Raw genomic sequence first — 19,347 nt, 5'->3', positions numbered from 1 at the left:
ATACCCCTAAAAATAGATATTGCCTTAAAGTATCCATTTATATAATTTTCATTTAGGCAATTAATTAGTTATAATAATCAATTATATTATAATGGTATAGTTATAATTGAGCTGATATAAACAAACAGATTCTTTAGGCAGTCAGCTGCAAGATATACTTTTTATATTTCTTTTTAAAAAACGTTAGAGAACATGTGGAGCGAATTTCATTTTGGTATTGAATATCAAACATTTGCACCATTGTAACAAAAGGATTTTAATCTGTACGATATTTTTCATTTCATCTGTCAAATAGTACGATAAACTTCTCAACAACGCTATTTTTGAGTTAAGTTTAGTGCAAACTATTTCAATTTGAACATTCCACGACAGTGTGTTGTCTATATAAATATCTAATAATTTTTTAACCTTGACATTTTCTATTACTTGCTTGGAAATACTTAAAAATAGTTCTTTACAATTGTTACTTATTTGTTTAGTACACAAAACCATGCATTCTGTTTTGTTTGGATGAAGTGACATATTGTTTAAATTGCACCATTGTTGCACAACATCTAAATTCTGCTGGAGTTTAGTTTGCACTTTATCTAAATCATAATGTGATTCATACATAAGAGAGTCGTCAGCATAGAGGTCATATTGCTACTCTATGAAGCTAAAGCAATATCATTGATACATGTGTTTTACATATTCGCGAATACTCAATGTCAACATTCAAATACAACACAAGTTAACCTTTAGCCTGCTAGATTTCTAAAATGGACTGGTCCATCATTGAATTTGGGCAATACCATTTTAATATTCGAAGGGGTGTTCATTCAAAATTTAGTGACTGAATAGCGAACAGTGCAGACCATGATGAGTCTGCATGGACGTGTAGGCTGATCTTGGTCTGCACTGGTAGTAAAGGCAGAATCACTTGCCTCCAGCAGGCCAAAGGTTAAGTGGTATAGTTGTAAAGGAGAGTTCGAAATGAAAAAGCCAAAATGATAGCAAGAAAGAAAGAGAGGACAAGCAAAGGTCAGCAATTTTCACTTTGCATTATTAATACCAACAATCAAACAGCAATGTCACTTTGTACTACCTTTTCACTGCAGTTAAATCATAATTTATTAATACCAACAATCAAACAGCAATGTCACTTTCTACTACCTTTTCAATGGAGTTAAATCGTGATTTATTAATACCAACAATCAAACAGCAGTGCCACTTTGCACGACCTTTTCACTGGAGTTAAATCATAATTTATTAATACCAACAATCAAACAGCATTGTTACTTTGTACTACCTTTTCACTGGAATTAAATCATAATTTATTAATACCAACAATCAAACAGCAATGTCACTTTGCACTACATTTTAAATGGAGTTAAATAATGATTTATTTAAACCTACAATCAAACAGCAATATCACTTTGTACTTTCAATGGAGTTGAATCATGATTAATTAATACCAACAATCAAACAGCAATGTCACTTTGTACTACCTTTTCACTGGAGTTAAATCATGATTTATTAAAACCAACAATCAAACAGCAATGTCACTTTGTACTACCTTTTCACTGGAGTTAAATCGTGATTTATTAATACCAACAATCATACAGCAAAGTCACTTTGTACGACCTTTTTAATGGAGTTAAATCGTGATTTATTAATACCAACAATCAAACAGCAATGTCACTTTGTACTACTTTTTCAATGGAGTTAAATCATGATTTATTAATACAAACAATCAAACAGCACTATCACTTTGTACTACCTTTTCAATGGAGTTAAATAATGTTTTTATTAATACCGACAATCAAACTGCAATGTCACTTTGTACTACCTTTTCACTGGAGTTAAATCATGATTTATCAATACCGACAATCAAACAGCAATGTCACTTTGTACTACCTTTTCACTGGAGTTAAATCATGATTTATCAATACTGACAATCAAACAGCAATGTCACTTTGTACTACCTTTTCACTGGAGTTAAATCATGATTTATCAATACTGACAATCAAACAGCAATGTCACTTTGTACTACCTTTTCACTGGAGTTAAATCATGATTTATTAATACCAACAATCAAACAGCAATGTCACTTTGTACTACCTTTTCACTGGAGTTAAACCATGATTTATTAATACCAACAATCAAACAGCAATGTCACTTTGTACTACCTTTTCACTGGAGTTAAATCATGATTTATTAATATCAACAATCAAACAGCAATGTCACTTTGTACTACCTTTTCACTGGAGTTAAATCATGATTTATTAATACCAACAATCAAACAGCAATTTCACTTTGTACTACCTTTTCACTGGAGTTAAATCATGATTTATTAATACCAACAATCAAACAGCAATTTCACTTTGTACTACCTTTTCACTGGAGTTAAATCGTGATTTATTAATACCAACAATCAAACAGCAATTTCACTTTGTACTACCTTTTCAATGGAGTTAAATCGTGATTTGTTAATACCAACCATCAAACAGCAATTTCACTTTGTACTACCTCTTCACTGGAGTTAAATCGTGATTTATTAATACCTACAATCAAACAGCAATTTCACTTTGTACTACCTTTTCACTGGAGTTAAATCGTGATTTATTAATACTGACAATCAAACAGCAATTTCACTTTGTACTACCTTTTCACTGGAGTTAAATCATGATTTATTAATACCAACAATCAAACAGCAATGTCACTTTGTACTACCTTTTAAACGGAACTAAATCATAATTTATTAATACCAACCATCAAACAGCAATTTCACTTTGTACTACCTTTTCACTGGAGTTAAATCGTGATTTATTAATACCAACAATCAAACAGCAATGTCACTTTGTACTACCTTTTAAACGGAACTAAATCATAATTTATTAATACCAACCATCAAACAGCAATTTCACTTTGTACTACCTTTTCACTGGAGTTAAATCATGATTTATCAATACCAACAATCAAACAGCAATGCCACTTTGCACGACCTTTTCAATGGAGTTAAATCATGATTTATTAATACCAACAATCAAACAGCAATTTCACTTTGTACTACCTTTTCAATGGAGTTAAATCATGATTTATTAATACCAACAATCAAACAGCAATGTCACTTTGTACTACCTTTTCACTGGAGTTAAATCATGATTTATTAATACCAACAATCAAACAGCAATGTCACTTTGTACTACCTTTTCACTGGAGTTAAATCATGATTTATTAATACCAACAATCAAACAGCAATTTCACTTTGTACTACCTTTTCAATGGAGTTAAATCATGATTTATTAATACCAACAATCAAACAGCAATTTCACTTTGTACTACCTTTTCACTGGAGTTAAATCATGATTTATTAATACCAACAATCAAACAGCAATGTCACTTTGTACTACCTTTTCAATGGAGTTAAATCATGATTTATTAATACCAACCATCAAACAGCAATTTCACTTTGTACTACCTTTTCAACGGAGTTAAATCGTGATTTATTAATACCAACAATCAAACAGCAATGTCACTTTGTACTACCTCTTCACTGGAGTTAAATCATGATTTATTAATACCAACAATCAAACAGCAATGTCACTTTGTACTACCTTTTAAACGGAACTAAATCATAATTTATTAATACCAACCATCAAACAGCAATGTCACTTTGTACTACCTTTTCACTGGAGTTAAATCATGATTTATTAATACCAACAATCAAACAGCAATTTCACTTTGTACTACCTTTTCACTGGAGTTAAATCATGATTTATTAATACCAACAATCAAACAGCAATTTCACTTTGTACTACCTTTTCACTGGAGTTAAATCATGATTTATTAATACCAACAATCAAACAGCAATTTCACTTTGTACTACCTTTTCAATGGAGTTAAATCGTGATTTGTTAATACCAACCATCAAACAGCAATTTCACTTTGTACTACCTCTTCACTGGAGTTAAATCGTGATTTATTAATACCTACAATCAAACAGCAATTTCACTTTGTACTACCTTTTCACTGGAGTTAAATCGTGATTTATTAATACTGACAATCAAACAGCAATTTCACTTTGTACTACCTTTTCACTGGAGTTAAATCATGATTTATTAATACCAACAATCAAACAGCAATGTCACTTTGTACTACCTTTTAAACGGAACTAAATCATAATTTATTAATACCAACCATCAAACAGCAATTTCACTTTGTACTACCTTTTCACTGGAGTTAAATCGTGATTTATTAATACCAACAATCAAACAGCAATGTCACTTTGTACTACCTTTTAAACGGAACTAAATCATAATTTATTAATACCAACCATCAAACAGCAATTTCACTTTGTACTACCTTTTCACTGGAGTTAAATCATGATTTATCAATACCAACAATCAAACAGCAATGCCACTTTGCACGACCTTTTCAATGGAGTTAAATCATGATTTATTAATACCAACAATCAAACAGCAATTTCACTTTGTACTACCTTTTCAATGGAGTTAAATCATGATTTATTAATACCAACAATCAAACAGCAATGTCACTTTGTACTACCTTTTCACTGGAGTTAAATCATGATTTATTAATACCAACAATCAAACAGCAATGTCACTTTGTACTACCTTTTCACTGGAGTTAAATCATGATTTATTAATACCAACAATCAAACAGCAATTTCACTTTGTACTACCTTTTCAATGGAGTTAAATCATGATTTATTAATACCAACAATCAAACAGCAATTTCACTTTGTACTACCTTTTCACTGGAGTTAAATCATGATTTATTAATACCAACAATCAAACAGCAATGTCACTTTGTACTACCTTTTCAATGGAGTTAAATCATGATTTATTAATACCAACCATCAAACAGCAATTTCACTTTGTACTACCTTTTCAACGGAGTTAAATCGTGATTTATTAATACCAACAATCAAACAGCAATGTCACTTTGTACTACCTCTTCACTGGAGTTAAATCATGATTTATTAATACCAACAATCAAACAGCAATGTCACTTTGTACTACCTTTTAAACGGAACTAAATCATAATTTATTAATACCAACCATCAAACAGCAATTTCACTTTGTACTACCTTTTCACTGGAGTTAAATCATGATTTATCAATACCAACAATCAAACAGCAATGCCACTTTGCACGACCTTTTCAATGGAGTTAAATCATGATTTATTAATACCAACAATCAAACAGCAATGTCACTTTGTACTACCTTTTCACTGGAGTTAAATCGTGATTTATTAATACCAACAATCAAACAGCAATTTCACTTTGTACTACCTTTTCACTGGAGTTAAATCATGATTTATTAATACCAACAATCAAACAGCAATTTCACTTTGTACTACCTTTTCAATTAAATAAAATCGTTATTAAAGGCTCTGACCTCCAGATCATACGCAACAAAAGAATAGAGAATGTATAGATATCTAGAAATTATTGCTATATTTCTTAAGAAAGCTTTGAAACTTAGCTACTGAGTGGAAACACATGAAAATTAGTTTGTTTTACTAAATATAACATTCAAAATTGAAAAGCGTTTTAACCGGGTGCCTCTGGTGACCCCATGTTTGTTTGGTACCTTTTGCCGAACAAGAATTAGTAAATATAATGTGCACGAATCCCTACAGTCGTGTCTTTTGACTGCGAAATGATAAATATTACACAGTAATAACTGGATTTCTGTTGAAATATCACGGAAAACGATAAAGTAAAAATTAAAGAAAAATGTAACACATTTTTGTAATGTAATTTATATTTTCTTTTTCAGTAGACTTTCAAATGATACCAAAATTACATGAGTTTACCAGGCATCAATATTTGATATATTTTAATAGCACTGTTACATATAAAATGCAGCCGGGTCACTTTGTAATACATTATAAAAGGAATTAAATCGTTATTAATACCAACAGTCAAAACCGCAATGTCACCTTGTACTAAATTTTCAATTGTATTAGTTCTGGAAAGCTATAAATCAGAAATAATCTTAATTGTCTGTATGAAAACACATGCCAGATTTATATAAACAAATTGAGCGTTATCTGTATAGACGTGAACATTTTGCTGATTTTGTGACTTCATAGTGTGAGAGAATTATGATCATTAAAAGATATTTTGGGTAAGACCACAGATAGATAGATTGATATTTTAAGGTATTTGGGATGGGGCATATGCACACTGGATGTTTTTATTAATAGCATATCGTGGGCTGAGCGCGAAACTATTTTAACTGTATATAGATAAAGAACAAGATACAATAGTTTCGAGCTCAGCCCTCGATATGCTGTTTCTATTTTGATCAACTTAACAAAAAAACTTATTTTCAGCAATTCATTTTTCATCTTTCGACATTTTGACTTAATGAGAAAAAAAATTCTTTTTTGATACCATAAACATGTATTAAATAAACTTGAATGAATTTTAGACAAATGGCAGAAGCGAGTAGCAGTATATGAATTTTGCAGCCTGTAATTTGTAAAAGGTCTTTGTGCAATATATAACATAAAAGAATATAGACTACAGAATCGCCTTACGCCCTCTCTACTCTAGGGAAAAAATTCTGTGTATAAGTGAAAAATATTGAGTGGACACCGTTTGTTAAACGTAATTTCAAAACAACGGAAAAAAAAACATTTTCGTCCTGCAATACAGGATAATACAGTCGTGGATCAAATAATCATCATATTATTTTCATAGATTTTCTAATATTTCTACATATATAAAGACAGTATAGAAAGTTTATGGTTCTTTCCAAAAGAAGCTTTATAAACACAAAATTTACTTTGCAAACATCTATGGGTTTTAACTGTAAAACAAAACATCGTTTGTTTGTTGATAATTTTCGCGTCAGAAAATGTCAAAATCCTCTCTGTCTGTGACTTTTCAAATACTCTTTTGTTCTGAGCAGAGAAGTTGTAAATTTAAAAAAAACTTTAACTGATTCAAGAGCCATAACTCATGTGTGACAAATACTATTTGGCTTGTTATCGAACTTGTCAGAGATATTATACCCATAAACATGCTGACTAAATTTGCAGAACTTTGGTCTGGTTAAAAACCACTCAAGTTAAAGAGCTGACAATGTGAATATTCGCAATTTCAACTTATTCAAAGGCAACATCTCAAGATTGACTGCGATTATCCAGCTGGTTATAGAACTTATCCGAGATATTATGTCTGTAAACATTGTGATCAAGTTCTGTAAACCTCCGATAAGAACAGCTAAAGTTAGCGTGTAACACTGTCAACTTTTGCAATTTTGAGTAATTCAAGAGCCATAACTCAAGAGCTAGTAACCAGTCTGGACGGTCACCAAACATGACGGTGATATTATGCCCATAAAATTGTGACAAAGTGCAATGATCATTGGGTAAGAACTACTTCTGTCAGAGAGCGGACACTACCAATGTTCCCATATTTGTGTTATTCCATGGTCATTACTTCCGAGCCACAGGGATAATCCAGCTAGTTATCTAACATGGTCGAATTTTGTGAACAAGTTTGGAGAACATTGGGAAGGAAGAGAAAGGACAACTTTATCTGCTGCGGTATGTGTTTACATATTTATTGCTGGATCATCCCTGATTAGGCTAAAATATGAAGGCTACAGTACGTCTATATACATTCGTCATTGATTTGCCATGATAAAGACAAAGCTCGGTGTGCAAGCTTTAAATGCAATGCATTGTTTCTGTGGAAAGCTTTCAGCTCTTCACAAATATAACAGCGGTTTTTATTTAGAGACACTATACTATTGTTATCGTTGTCCGGAACCGTTGAGATGGAGGATGGTGTCAATCGACGGAAACTTGGTAATACAGATTATTTATTTCAGTAAGGTTATAATCTGCTTGTAGCAATAAGATACAGTTGTCTCCAGTGTTAAATTTGTTACAGGGAAAGCGTCTAAAATAGAATACTGTTTACCTACAGGTTTTGTTTCTATACGAACATCTCACATAAGCGTATGTAAGTAACTATTGAGTGATTTGTTTTCACTGAAACTAAAGGGAACACATATGTTTTCTTGTTCAAATAGACCAGTTTCCTCACAAACAATGGGCCCAACGTGCTGAAAAGGTGATTCTTCACGTCTGGAAGGAAGTAACGTCATTTATAAAAAAATACATAGATTAATGTTAGGTAGCCGTTTTACGGATTTCATTATTATTTGTCTGTTTTATGATAACTGTTTAACTGTTAGCACTGCTGTCTTTCTTATGGTTAAATTTGAAAAAAAAAGATAGGCTTTGATATGAAAGGTTCAAAATAATAACATAAAATAATCCGCCCTGTAAGAACAACATTTGATATTTGGCGAATTGTTAAAAATTCAGTACAAGGACCTATACATATATCTTTGCCATATGATAGATATATCAATGAAAAGTTTCATAATGTCACATTGATGAACATTTCTATACGCGAACCCATTGTAAAAATTACGTGGAGGATCAATAATCGCAATATTTTCTTTCACATAGATCTAACAAAAAGAAAGCATACGACTCTAATCATTTCTACTGACTGAATTCCAAACGGACACGATGATACTTGGGAAAAAAATAGGGTTTGGTGAAATTCTACATGCAGAACAATATTTGTTTCAAACGTGCTGAACTACCTTAAAGGAAGTACGTGTTGTATATTTTGTCTTCAGCGTCACAAGAAATGGAGAGAAAGAATTATACCACTACATTAAAAAATGTATGCATGCGCACAAAATTGTTATGTTTATCCGGAAAGTTGATTTTTGAGCCGCCAAACTACGTATACCGACATTGGTGAAATTACAAATGCCGTTACTACCTTTCTCCATACCTACGCCAAAAAAGTAGTGTAGTACTTCGGCGAAATTCAAGGGTCTGAGAGTAAACAGGTCGATACCATTTATTTAGCATATGCAATAAATGTGAACACTTATAGTTTGTAAATGAAAGATATGACAGGGATTATAAATTCTTGTAAAGAACTTTGTCTACGCGTTGTACTACTTTACGACGTAAATATTTATCACGTGACCAAGACTAAGAACACATGGTTCCGGTTCAGTGCTACCTTTCTCCATACATGCGCCATAAAAGTAGTTCAATACTCACAAGGAATTGAAAGATATGAGAGTAAACAGATCGATGCAATTTCTTATGGATGTGCAATAAATGTGAACACTTACAATTTCCAAATAACAAAATGTGGTTTTGATCGAATACACTTGCTATTGGTATAAACTGTACTGATTTTTATCTACGCGTTGAACTACTCTAATTACGCGGTAATATTTGTCATGTGACCAAGGCCAATGACACACGGGAAACTATATTATCCGCTAAAAATAAAAGTCGTCGGTAGCATCAATCTCTATAAGGTGAAAATCACGGACATATATATATATTTATGAAGTATTTGCAAAAATGGTAGTCACTCATATTTAAAAATGCCATTAGGGCCCTTTTCTTATATATTGCTGATTATGATGCTAGCCTTGCCAATCCTCTTGTGGTATTTTGTTGATATGCTGCTAGTCTGGCCCAATTATTTTCAAGTGCATCTCACATTTTTTGTAATATTCTTATTAACATTTCTCTGTTTGTTCTCTTGAATACATGCATTGACATCTCACTTTGGAAGATCCTACCATGATTGTCTGTCGAACCTGCTTTCAGTCTAGACCGTTTGATTTTCTTAAAACCTTGCCAAAGATATAAACAACCCCTATTGATTTTGGTGTCGAGGTCAAAGCGACCTTAAAGCCTTAATACAGTCATTGGTTTCCTATTAGATCTAGAGTCAAGTCAAAGTTTATGATTTGAGTAACCTTTACTGACTTTACTTTTTGGTTCAGTGAGTTAAAAAAGCATAGTGAAATGCAAAATGATGGAATCTTTTCTTGCCTGGCTTCTCTATGAAAAGGCATACCGGTTCAGCTATGCTTCCCTATAGTCCTCTCAGGGCTTTGATAGATAGGGATGTGTATAATCTACCACTGGAAGCAGTAAAAATGCTACTGGTATAAAAATTATGATCAAGCTTTCTTGTATTGCTAGAAATAGCATATAAAATGTTACGCATGTGACAGCGTTTAACTTTTGTAATATTTCAATAAGGGTTTCACTCAACGTTTTGAAATATCCATTTGAATAAATATCTGTTTGTAAGTTAGTGGAAATTACTTTGCTTCTGGACTGACTTCTGGGGTCAGCCAAGATGAAACGAATGGCGGTAAGAATTATCTACATACCCTTATTGCGAACCATAAATGGTTGACAATGTCAACGATATATTTAAGCAATTTATCAAAATGCATAAAGAAATTACTACACGTAAATTCGTTGTACTGAATAAAACCTACATAATAGATATTATAAATCAATTTGAAGCTAAGTTAACTGTTGACATATGTCCAAGTTACCTTAAACAGCAAATTTCATGTAGAACATGTCTGAAATATACGGTGTAAACCTCATAGAAGTACATAACAGCTTTTCGTGTCTCATATATTCGTATCCAACGTCGACTTCATATAGTATGTCATTTTTCATTCTTTACTTTTCGTGAGAAAAAATATATCTTACTGTTTTTCTTCTGAATAAGTTATACTAATGCAATTTGTTTTCTCCTATCATTTCAAGAAAAAACTGATGGAAAAAAAAGTCTAAATGTTAACAAACGCGAATTACTTTATTACTTTTTATGATACTGCGAGTAAGATTTTTGAAATGCAATGGCTTAACCCTTACCCCGCTAAATTTCTATAATGAACTTGTCCATCTTTCAATTTGGACAGAACCATTAACTGTTAAAAGGGGTGCTTACCAAAAACGTATATGGCGAACAGTGCAGATCATGATCAGACTGCAAGGATGTGCAGGCTGATCATGGTCTACACTAGTCGCAAAGGCAGAATCAATCGTGCCCAGCATGCTAAGGCTTTAACATCAACATTAACATTGAAATTAACATCAAAATTAACATCGAAATTACTAGAATGTTATTTTCTCGTTTCCATGCTGTTTTAATGTTGTTTTACATGTTAAACATTCTCCTCTGTAACAACATATTCATGTGGTGAGACAACATGCTGTTAAGGTGTCATTCAGACAAACATTCACGCCAACATTGCTTGTTAATCGAAGATCGTGACATTCCACTTCCGCTTGCCAACGAATATCGGATTGTTACCTTTTCATACAGAATAAAAGAAACTGCAGTCAAACATCAAACACGCTACTGAATCAACTTTAACGGATTTTTTTTTTAAAGTTTATAGTATTTTATACGGTTTCTTTGATTGTATGTTATTTCGACTGTACATTAAAAGTTACTGAAAGTACTCTTTTTGAAATTACGCATACATTTAGCTAAACATTTTGTTTTAAAAAGCAAAATTTTATCAAATGTTCAATTGTAGATATAATTCTATTAATTATTATTAAGATCAGCAAGACATACTTGTCGCAATACCGTTATTTACCGAAGTCGTGCGAGGAAAAAGTCGTCTGTAGTCTGCATTATCTTGTACAAAGAGCTATAAAATAAATTTTTATACTTCTTTGTCTTGTACAAAGAATTCAGACTTTTATTTTACTACTGGAAGCGGTACAACGTCTGCCCGGTTCAGTCTTCTCAGCCAATACCAGGATCCATTCTTGGCAGAATAATTGACGTCATCTTAATTTTTTCAAAGTTTTGTCAACACCTAAATTAGCCTTACAGATATTATTCAATTACGAATGCAGGTGATTAATTAATTTGGCGCATTATGCTTTACAGTAACTTGTGATCATCACAAGATGTTCATACTGATGGAAAACTACGTCGGCGTCGGCCGAAAAATCTATGAATTCACATTGCCTTGATCCGCGGATTTAACAAGTGGGTGCTCCTTTCTGAACCAAGCGACGCTTTGTCCAGTCACTGCGTTTACTTGGTTGGGGACGAGTGTCGCAAGGCAAATTGGAAATAATGTTTGACAAGTTTAACATCAATGTTAGCCGGATCGGCATTTTATTCTTTGAAGGTATTGATGGCAACAAATTAGGGCAACATTTGCTTTTAAGAATCGTAATACTGAAAAAATATGCAGATGAGCCGTGCCATGAGAAAACCAACATAGTGGCTTTGCGACCCGCATGGATCCAGACCAGCCTGCGCATTCGCGCAGTCTGGTCAGGATCCATGCTGTTCGCTTTCAAAGCCTATAGCAATTAGAGAAACCGTTAGCGAACAGCATGGGTCCTGACCAGACTGCGCGGATGCGCAGGCTGGTCTGGATCCATGCTGGTCGCAAAGCCATTATGTTGGTTTTCCAATGGCGCGGCTCAGATAATCTGAATTGGTGTAATTAATTACATTACACAGTTTCACATCCCATTGACTTTGTTTTAAAGAAACGATTGAATAACATTTATACGTATATCAAAGTGTAGATTCTGATTTTTTACTGGTAAATGGTAACATATTACTATTACATGCTATTAAATTACCATTAATTTATCGTTTCCAATAGGGAATGAAAACGGTTATATTTTGTTTTGGTTGCGCTGACATTCAAAAAAAAAACTTTCAGAATATATTTTTTTTTTGTGATTTTGGAAAAACAACATATGATGGGTTACTGTTTTGTTCAGCATATTTGCACTTAAAAAAATGAATCGGTACTTTCATACAAGTAAGATTACGATGTTTTTATTGATTTTACTATATTGTCAGTGTCTGCAGAGATAATTTTTAAGAATCATTCTGTAGTCTGGTCCTTTTATGTAAAACAGCTTTTTTATCAGCTAAAACACTATTGTCCTGTCAAATAACTGAAGCTGTGTAAAGGATTTACACCACAAAATCAAACAGACTAGTAAAATGATTAATGTATGCGCTCCCTCTTGAAAGTTAAGAAATTTGTAAATTACCTCCCTTTACAATGAAATAGGAACAATTTAAGATCCCCAGAATGTTAATTAATCACCGATTCTATTTGTTATAGACCAAGTTTCAACTTCAAATATCATGTCCAGATCAAGGCACACACCTAAATGTACCCTATGGGACTTCCCATGTATGTTACTGGCTGATTCTCATTTACAGCATGTTATTTACTAAACTCAAAGATAAGACACAAATCCTAAACAAGCAGGGATACACATAGTACATGTCATGTTCATTTGCTTGATCCATACCTATTGTGAAGAAATCTAATCACTTTAGAGTCTGCATTAGATTCTGGCAACTGCTAGTCATGAAAATAGGTTGCATTACAGATGTAAAAAGCAATTCAACATTGACCAGGGAAGTATGGATAAAATCAGTCAAAAACTTAGCTGCAACATCAGTTAAGAAGCGTTCTAACTAATACATACCAACATTATGGTGTTCCGTTTAGACCATCGAGATTTTTATTCATGAACCCTATACGTCGAAAGTCGAAATCACGATGATGAAAGTCAAAACCACGATGATAAAAGTCGGAAGTCAAAAGGTCGATGGTAAAAGTCGAAACCACGATCATGAAAATATGAAACCATGATGGTGAAAATGCGAAATGATATCGCGTTTTCGTCATCGTGGTTTCGTGATTTCGGATTTCATCATGGTAGTTTCGTCTTTTCGCCATCGTGATTTCGACTTTCGTCATCGTTGTTTCCACTTTTATCATCGTAGTTTGGTAATTTCGACTTCGAGTATGGGGTTCAGGAATAAAAATCTCGATGGTCCATACGGAACACCGTACAATATATTTGTTATACCGTAGTTTACATCAATCAAGAAAAAAAGAAAATAAATAATAGTATCGTGGTCTACAATGTAACAGGGGTTTCATCAATGATTACTTTTATCTTAACGCTGAAATAATGATATATTTTGATTTAAAACTTAAAATCTTACCTTACAGTAGAGAATTTCTATCCTTTTTAATTATCTTAACATTTGATCTAAGCCATTGTTGTGATTTTTCATGCCACTTCATGTATACTAATCAGCATGGTTGAAGTCTTTATGTAAATTAAACGCTAAAACTACATTGTACTGAAACGTTTTGTTCAGCCATTTAAATGAGACTTCACTGTGAACCTGTTAGTCTCGCTTCGCGTAATTTTAAACTGAAGAAAAAAAAAAGGGCTTAAATTAGGTAGGAATACGTTTTAACGTTTCACATGGCTTAAACTGATTTTTATGAAGTTAAATGTAGTGCAATAAAAGAAGTAGCCGTTCATTTGTTCTGTTTTAGATGGTCTCTATAAATTTCACATATACCATGATTTGGTCAAAAGTGTTTTAATAACACATTATGCTACTTTTATTGTATCTAGTTGTACAGTTTAAATAGTTCAATGGCTGCGTGTCCGTTTCGAGTAGCCCCTACTATATAGGAGGTCGGGTTTCAATTCCTTGTCGCGTCATAGAAGTGTTGTACCTCTCTTGCTTGGCAGTCGGTATTTGAAGGTTTGTAAGGCAGTCAAGGCAAGTATTTGTTACAGGATACATTCTTGGTCGCAAAAAAGTTTTTTTATAGCTCAGAGCTCTAATCATTTTAGCAAGTGCTTCTCAATGTATCGCTACTCATTACAAATGGGTAAATCAGGCAATGTCACTGTCAAATATAGCACTGTAATAGCCTACTGAGATATGGCGGACGGGCCAAATAGTAATAAAAAAATATATACTCGTGTAATGATAACTAAAATAATGAAATGACGTTATTTTGACAAATAAAGGAAACGGTACTAGACGACAATGTTAGACTTGAAATGTTACAAACTGCCCCTATATCTACTCGTGAACAACAAACAGAGCTGATTATAATGGCGGGGGAGCATGTCTCGAGTGAAATAGATCTCATATGGTACAGTGATGTTAAAACAGGAGAGATGTGCAGCCGGTTTATGTTTAGTCTATAGCTTAGGTTAGATCTGAAGCCATGTTGATACTGGCTTAAGCAGGTCTTTAATATCAGCGCGTCATTATGATTGAAACAAAAAGTTGCTCCATGAGTTTGGCAGCATGAAAGGCTGGCCTGTAGTTAATAATATCTCTCCAGGAGACGTTGTCATGACATTGTGATAGGGGCAATCCGGGTAAGTACGGACTGACGGGTAAGAACGGACAAACCTATTCAGGTTGCTTTTAAGTGCTTACTCTGACATCGATTATCAAAGGGACGATGCCTACGCCTCAACGCTCCTTTTGGTACTTTGATTTCCAAATAACCTTAATTAAAATTAACTCTGTCGAAGAGTTATCTCCATTTAACGCATGCGTGAAAACTCGACCTTCACTTCCTCTTCCGTCACGTCAAAACTTTGAAAGCGGCAAAATTTAAATTGTATAGAGAAAACATCAATTAAAGGTTTGTATATTTTCTTTGTCATTTGAAATACACGCTAAAACGCTCAAATAATTATTAAACTTTGTTTGTGTTGTAAAATCAGGTCGAAAAATACTAAATTAGTGAAGATTTATAAGTAAACAAAAAGTGTCCGAACTTTTTCTACTATTTTTTAATGTAAAAAAACTACGGACACTATGATTTCTTTTCATCAGTCATTGCAGATACATGTATACGTCGAGTGTTTGTAACGAATTACAATGTATAAAGATAGCTTAATTATTACATAAATCTTTAAATACATTACAATTACAATAATTACAACATAGTTTCACTGCACATGTGTTTATTGTACTATCAATCAACTAGGCTGTGCATTAGTAGTAGAAATAGAGAAGCAGTATTGGTGAACAGGCCAGCAGTTGCTGTAGTGGTAGTAGTACTTGTATTATTGCAACCAGTTGTTATTCTAATAGTAGCACTGTAAGTATTTCATCAACGACTGCTTTTGATAGCAGTAATAGTGGTAGTGGTAGTGGTAGTGGTAGTGGTAGTAGTATTAGTATTTTCACATCCAGCATGTTCATTGTAATCCTCGTCTTTCAGAATGCCGAAGAAGTATGTATATACAAAAAGAGGGAAGACACAAAACTACAGAGAGTGGGACCTTGAAAAAGCAGTGAAAGCTGTTCAAGATAACAGCATGTCTATACGGAAAGCATCTACCATGTATGGCGTTCCAAAAAGCACCATAGGTGACCGCATAAGCGGTAAACATGAGTTACATGTTCCTAACGGCCGCCCTCCACATATTCCGAGAGATGTAGAAAGAAAAATTGTTGATGCGGTAAAAATGGCGGCAAGGAGAGGAATTGGATTAACCAGGAAGCAGGTTCTTGCTAGAACAAACGTTCTTTGCAGAAGAATGAAGATTGGATCGGGATACACCAACTTTACAGCAGGAAAGGACTGGTGGGAAGGAGTGAAGCGCAGGCATCCGGATGTAGTCATCAGAAAACCAGAAAAGCTGACAAGTACACGCGCACGTGTGATGAATAGAGAAGTAATTAACAGTTATTTTAATGACTTAGGTACAATTGTTGAAGGTCTCAATCTTGAAGGGAATCCAAGGGTAATATGGAACTGTGATGAGATGGGAAAGAATTTCGAACATGATCCTGTGCGCGTTGTTGCTGAGAAGGGAGAGAAAAACTGTTTGAGCAGAACGAGTTCAAAATCAACAAACATCACAGTTATGGCATTCGTAAACGCTTCTGGGAGAAGAATGCCACCCATGTTTGTTGTGAAGGGACAAACTTCAAGATCCCTTTAGGATTCAATACTTCCGCTGCCCCAATTGGTACACGTTGGGCTTGGCAAAAGAACGGATGGATGGACGATAACCTAGGAGAACGTTGATTTAATGAAGTATTTTTAGAGTTTTGTGGTTCCGAGAGGCCCCAACTTCTCATTTTGGACGGCCATTCATCTCATGAAACTCTTGGGATCCTTATGAGAGCTATGGAAGAGAATATTCATATTTTGGCTCTTCCACCGCATACAACCCATGCCCTTCAGCCGTTAGATAAGGCTGTTTTTGGTCCGCTTAATAGAGCGTATAATGACGTGTGTTCAAGTTTCCTACAGGAAAGTCCATTGAACCAGATAAAGTGGACTTTTCCAGCATTGTTTTCTACATCATGGGATAAAGCAGTAACCAGTTCAAATATCCAGAGTGGTTTCAGATCATGTGGCATATTTCCTTTAAACAGAAATGCTATCCCCGATCAAATGTTCGGTCCAAGTGAACCAACTGACAAACCACTGACTGACATTGAGCAAACCAGCCTTTCGGTGTCTGACAAGCTAGATCAGCTGAAAGATCGGAAAACAGAGAAATCTGAAGTTTCCAACTCGGAATTACAACTAAAGAACCAGTTATTGGATACGGAAACTTCCCACGGCCTGACTGAAGAAGCATCAGAAGAGATGTTCACTGCCTCCGCTATTCCATTGCCTGATGACTCTACAAAGACAACATCTGACCCTTTTCTTTCTGTGGCATTTATTGAAACTCCATCAGTATCATTTGAATGTATAACAAACGACAATAGTACAAGGTCTATCCGGGCAGAGAACGATGAAGCGTGTGCAGATGAAGTTCTTGATATAAGCGACCCGGCTCAACTATTCCAGCTGATATCAGACGGTAATATAGTGGCTGATCCGCTCACAGATATAAACGGAGATGAGTTCTTCGTACACAGCAGTTTCTGTGGTGAAGCTAGTAGTTACCCTGAAAAGAAAGAAAAAAGCTTATTCGAAGAAATAAAGGAAACCTACGTCCCAAAACCAGTTAGCATTCCAGTAAAAAAGAATAAAAATAGAAAATCTATTCCTCACCATCGCTTGCTGACCAGTGCAGATGTTATAAATGAAAAATTACGTATAGAAAACGAAAAAAACTGAAAAAGAAAAAAGAAAAAAAAGAGAGGAAAGAAAAAAGTAGGCCACCTACTAAGAGGGTTAAAAAGGAAAAGGAAACATAGTCTGCATACATATGTAGTTAAATGAAGTAGAAGATGAAAAACGTAGCACAGCTAGCTAGTAACTAAACTGAATTTCATTGTCTTGAAAGTAAATTGGGCTATATATAGTGCATAGTTGTAGCAGTGTTTCGGTGTAAATTCTTTGATAACGTTTCTATAACTGTTTACGATTTATCCTAGGTGATGAGGAAAGTCATAATTTATGCCGTTCAAGCTGTAGGAATGCATCACCATGGAAACCGGGCATTGACTGTTGGCGAAGGCTATATTGCAAAACCGGAACCAGATAATCGTTATGATGAAAACGCTATAGCAATATTGCAGTACCCTGATTCCAAGGACACTGTAGCATACTTACGTCGATCAGATGCAGTTGCTGTAGCTGAACTTTTTCGAAAAAACTTTGTACAATCACCCTTGATGTTGAAGCCTAAATTTGAACCGACGTACAAAAACAAAAAAGGAGTTGGTCCTTCCCAAAGATGTAACATTGGCTTCTTCTGCAATGATGGTCGCATACAAGATGCTTCTAAGATTTTAAATGCAAATGGGTTAATGTTCAAAGTTATATAGAGTTAGTTTCATATATATAGAGAGAAGTAAAGACAAAATACTTTATAAAAAAATCTCATACTGATTGCAAATCTTCATAAATTAACTAGAAAAGTTTTAAAGCTGTGTTGTAAAAATATGTTTCAGATCATTTTTAAGATATAATTGTTTATTTGTTTAATTATCATGTTCGTAAATTGAAATTACAATTAAATTTCCTTATGAATTACATGAAATAATATCTGTAACGAATGAAATAGATCTTCAATGTATTTATTGTTAAGGTGAAAATAAAATTGTTCAACGCTTTTTTAAAAAGCTCGAAGTGTCCGTACTTTCCCTACTAATTAATGGTGTCCGTAGTTTTTCCTTTTTGTGTCCGAACTTTCCCTGCTGTGTCCGTACTTTGCCGTTTTTGCCACTTTACTTTAAGACGTCATATTCTATATCTTGGACCAACCAAATGGAAGGAGTAAACGGTAAAACGCGCGTGAATATATTTCCGAATGAACCGGAAGAGCGTTTGTAATCATTCTTTTCATTTACTTGCGTGTAGCTAGATCTTGATCTCCCGTTGTAAAATTCGTCCGTACTTACCCGGATTGCCCCTAACACTAGCTGTCATTTGTTGACACATATTGGAACTATATTGATGTGGTCCGACATGTCTTTTGTTTTACATAGAATTCAATCATTTTAGAGCCACTTTGTTTAGTTTCTACGATCTTCATCCACTCACAGACTATTTCGCCCAAAACATCCATACATTTGCTTAAAAACGGCTGAAAAAAAAAGTGAAGTAGGCATTTAATACCTTCTTGCCTACAAGCAAAAATCGCAAACTTCATGCACATGCGAGATTGCTGTTACACCGCTTGACCTTTGGTACCCGGCCTTACATAATAAAG

At 34.1% G+C, this 19,347-nt stretch overlaps 2 protein-coding genes across 2 annotated transcripts in view; one reads left to right on the top strand and one right to left on the bottom strand.

Moving 5' to 3' along the window:
* LOC123533026 (Ca(2+)/calmodulin-responsive adenylate cyclase-like) overlaps positions 1-14,015 on the bottom strand; it is a 160,829-nt gene extending 146,814 nt beyond the window's left edge. The window contains exon 1 of the mRNA XM_045314679.2: positions 13,898-14,015. The gene's annotated coding sequence lies outside the window, so the exon portion shown is untranslated. The remainder of the gene's footprint in view (positions 1-13,897) is intronic.
* Positions 14,016-18,606: 4,591 nt separating this feature from the next.
* The window catches only part of LOC123531520 (ATP-binding cassette sub-family B member 6-like), a 38,556-nt gene continuing 37,815 nt past the window's right edge, over positions 18,607-19,347 (top strand). The window contains exon 1 of the mRNA XM_053517511.1: positions 18,607-19,347. The gene's annotated coding sequence lies outside the window, so the exon portion shown is untranslated.

Source organism: Mercenaria mercenaria, chromosome 11 (assembly GCF_021730395.1).
Source record: "Mercenaria mercenaria strain notata chromosome 11, MADL_Memer_1, whole genome shotgun sequence".
NCBI classification, from domain to species: Eukaryota; Metazoa; Mollusca; class Bivalvia; order Venerida; family Veneridae; genus Mercenaria; species Mercenaria mercenaria.
Note: the sequence above shows the minus strand (reverse complement) of the source record. Positions and strands in the feature narration are given on the sequence as shown.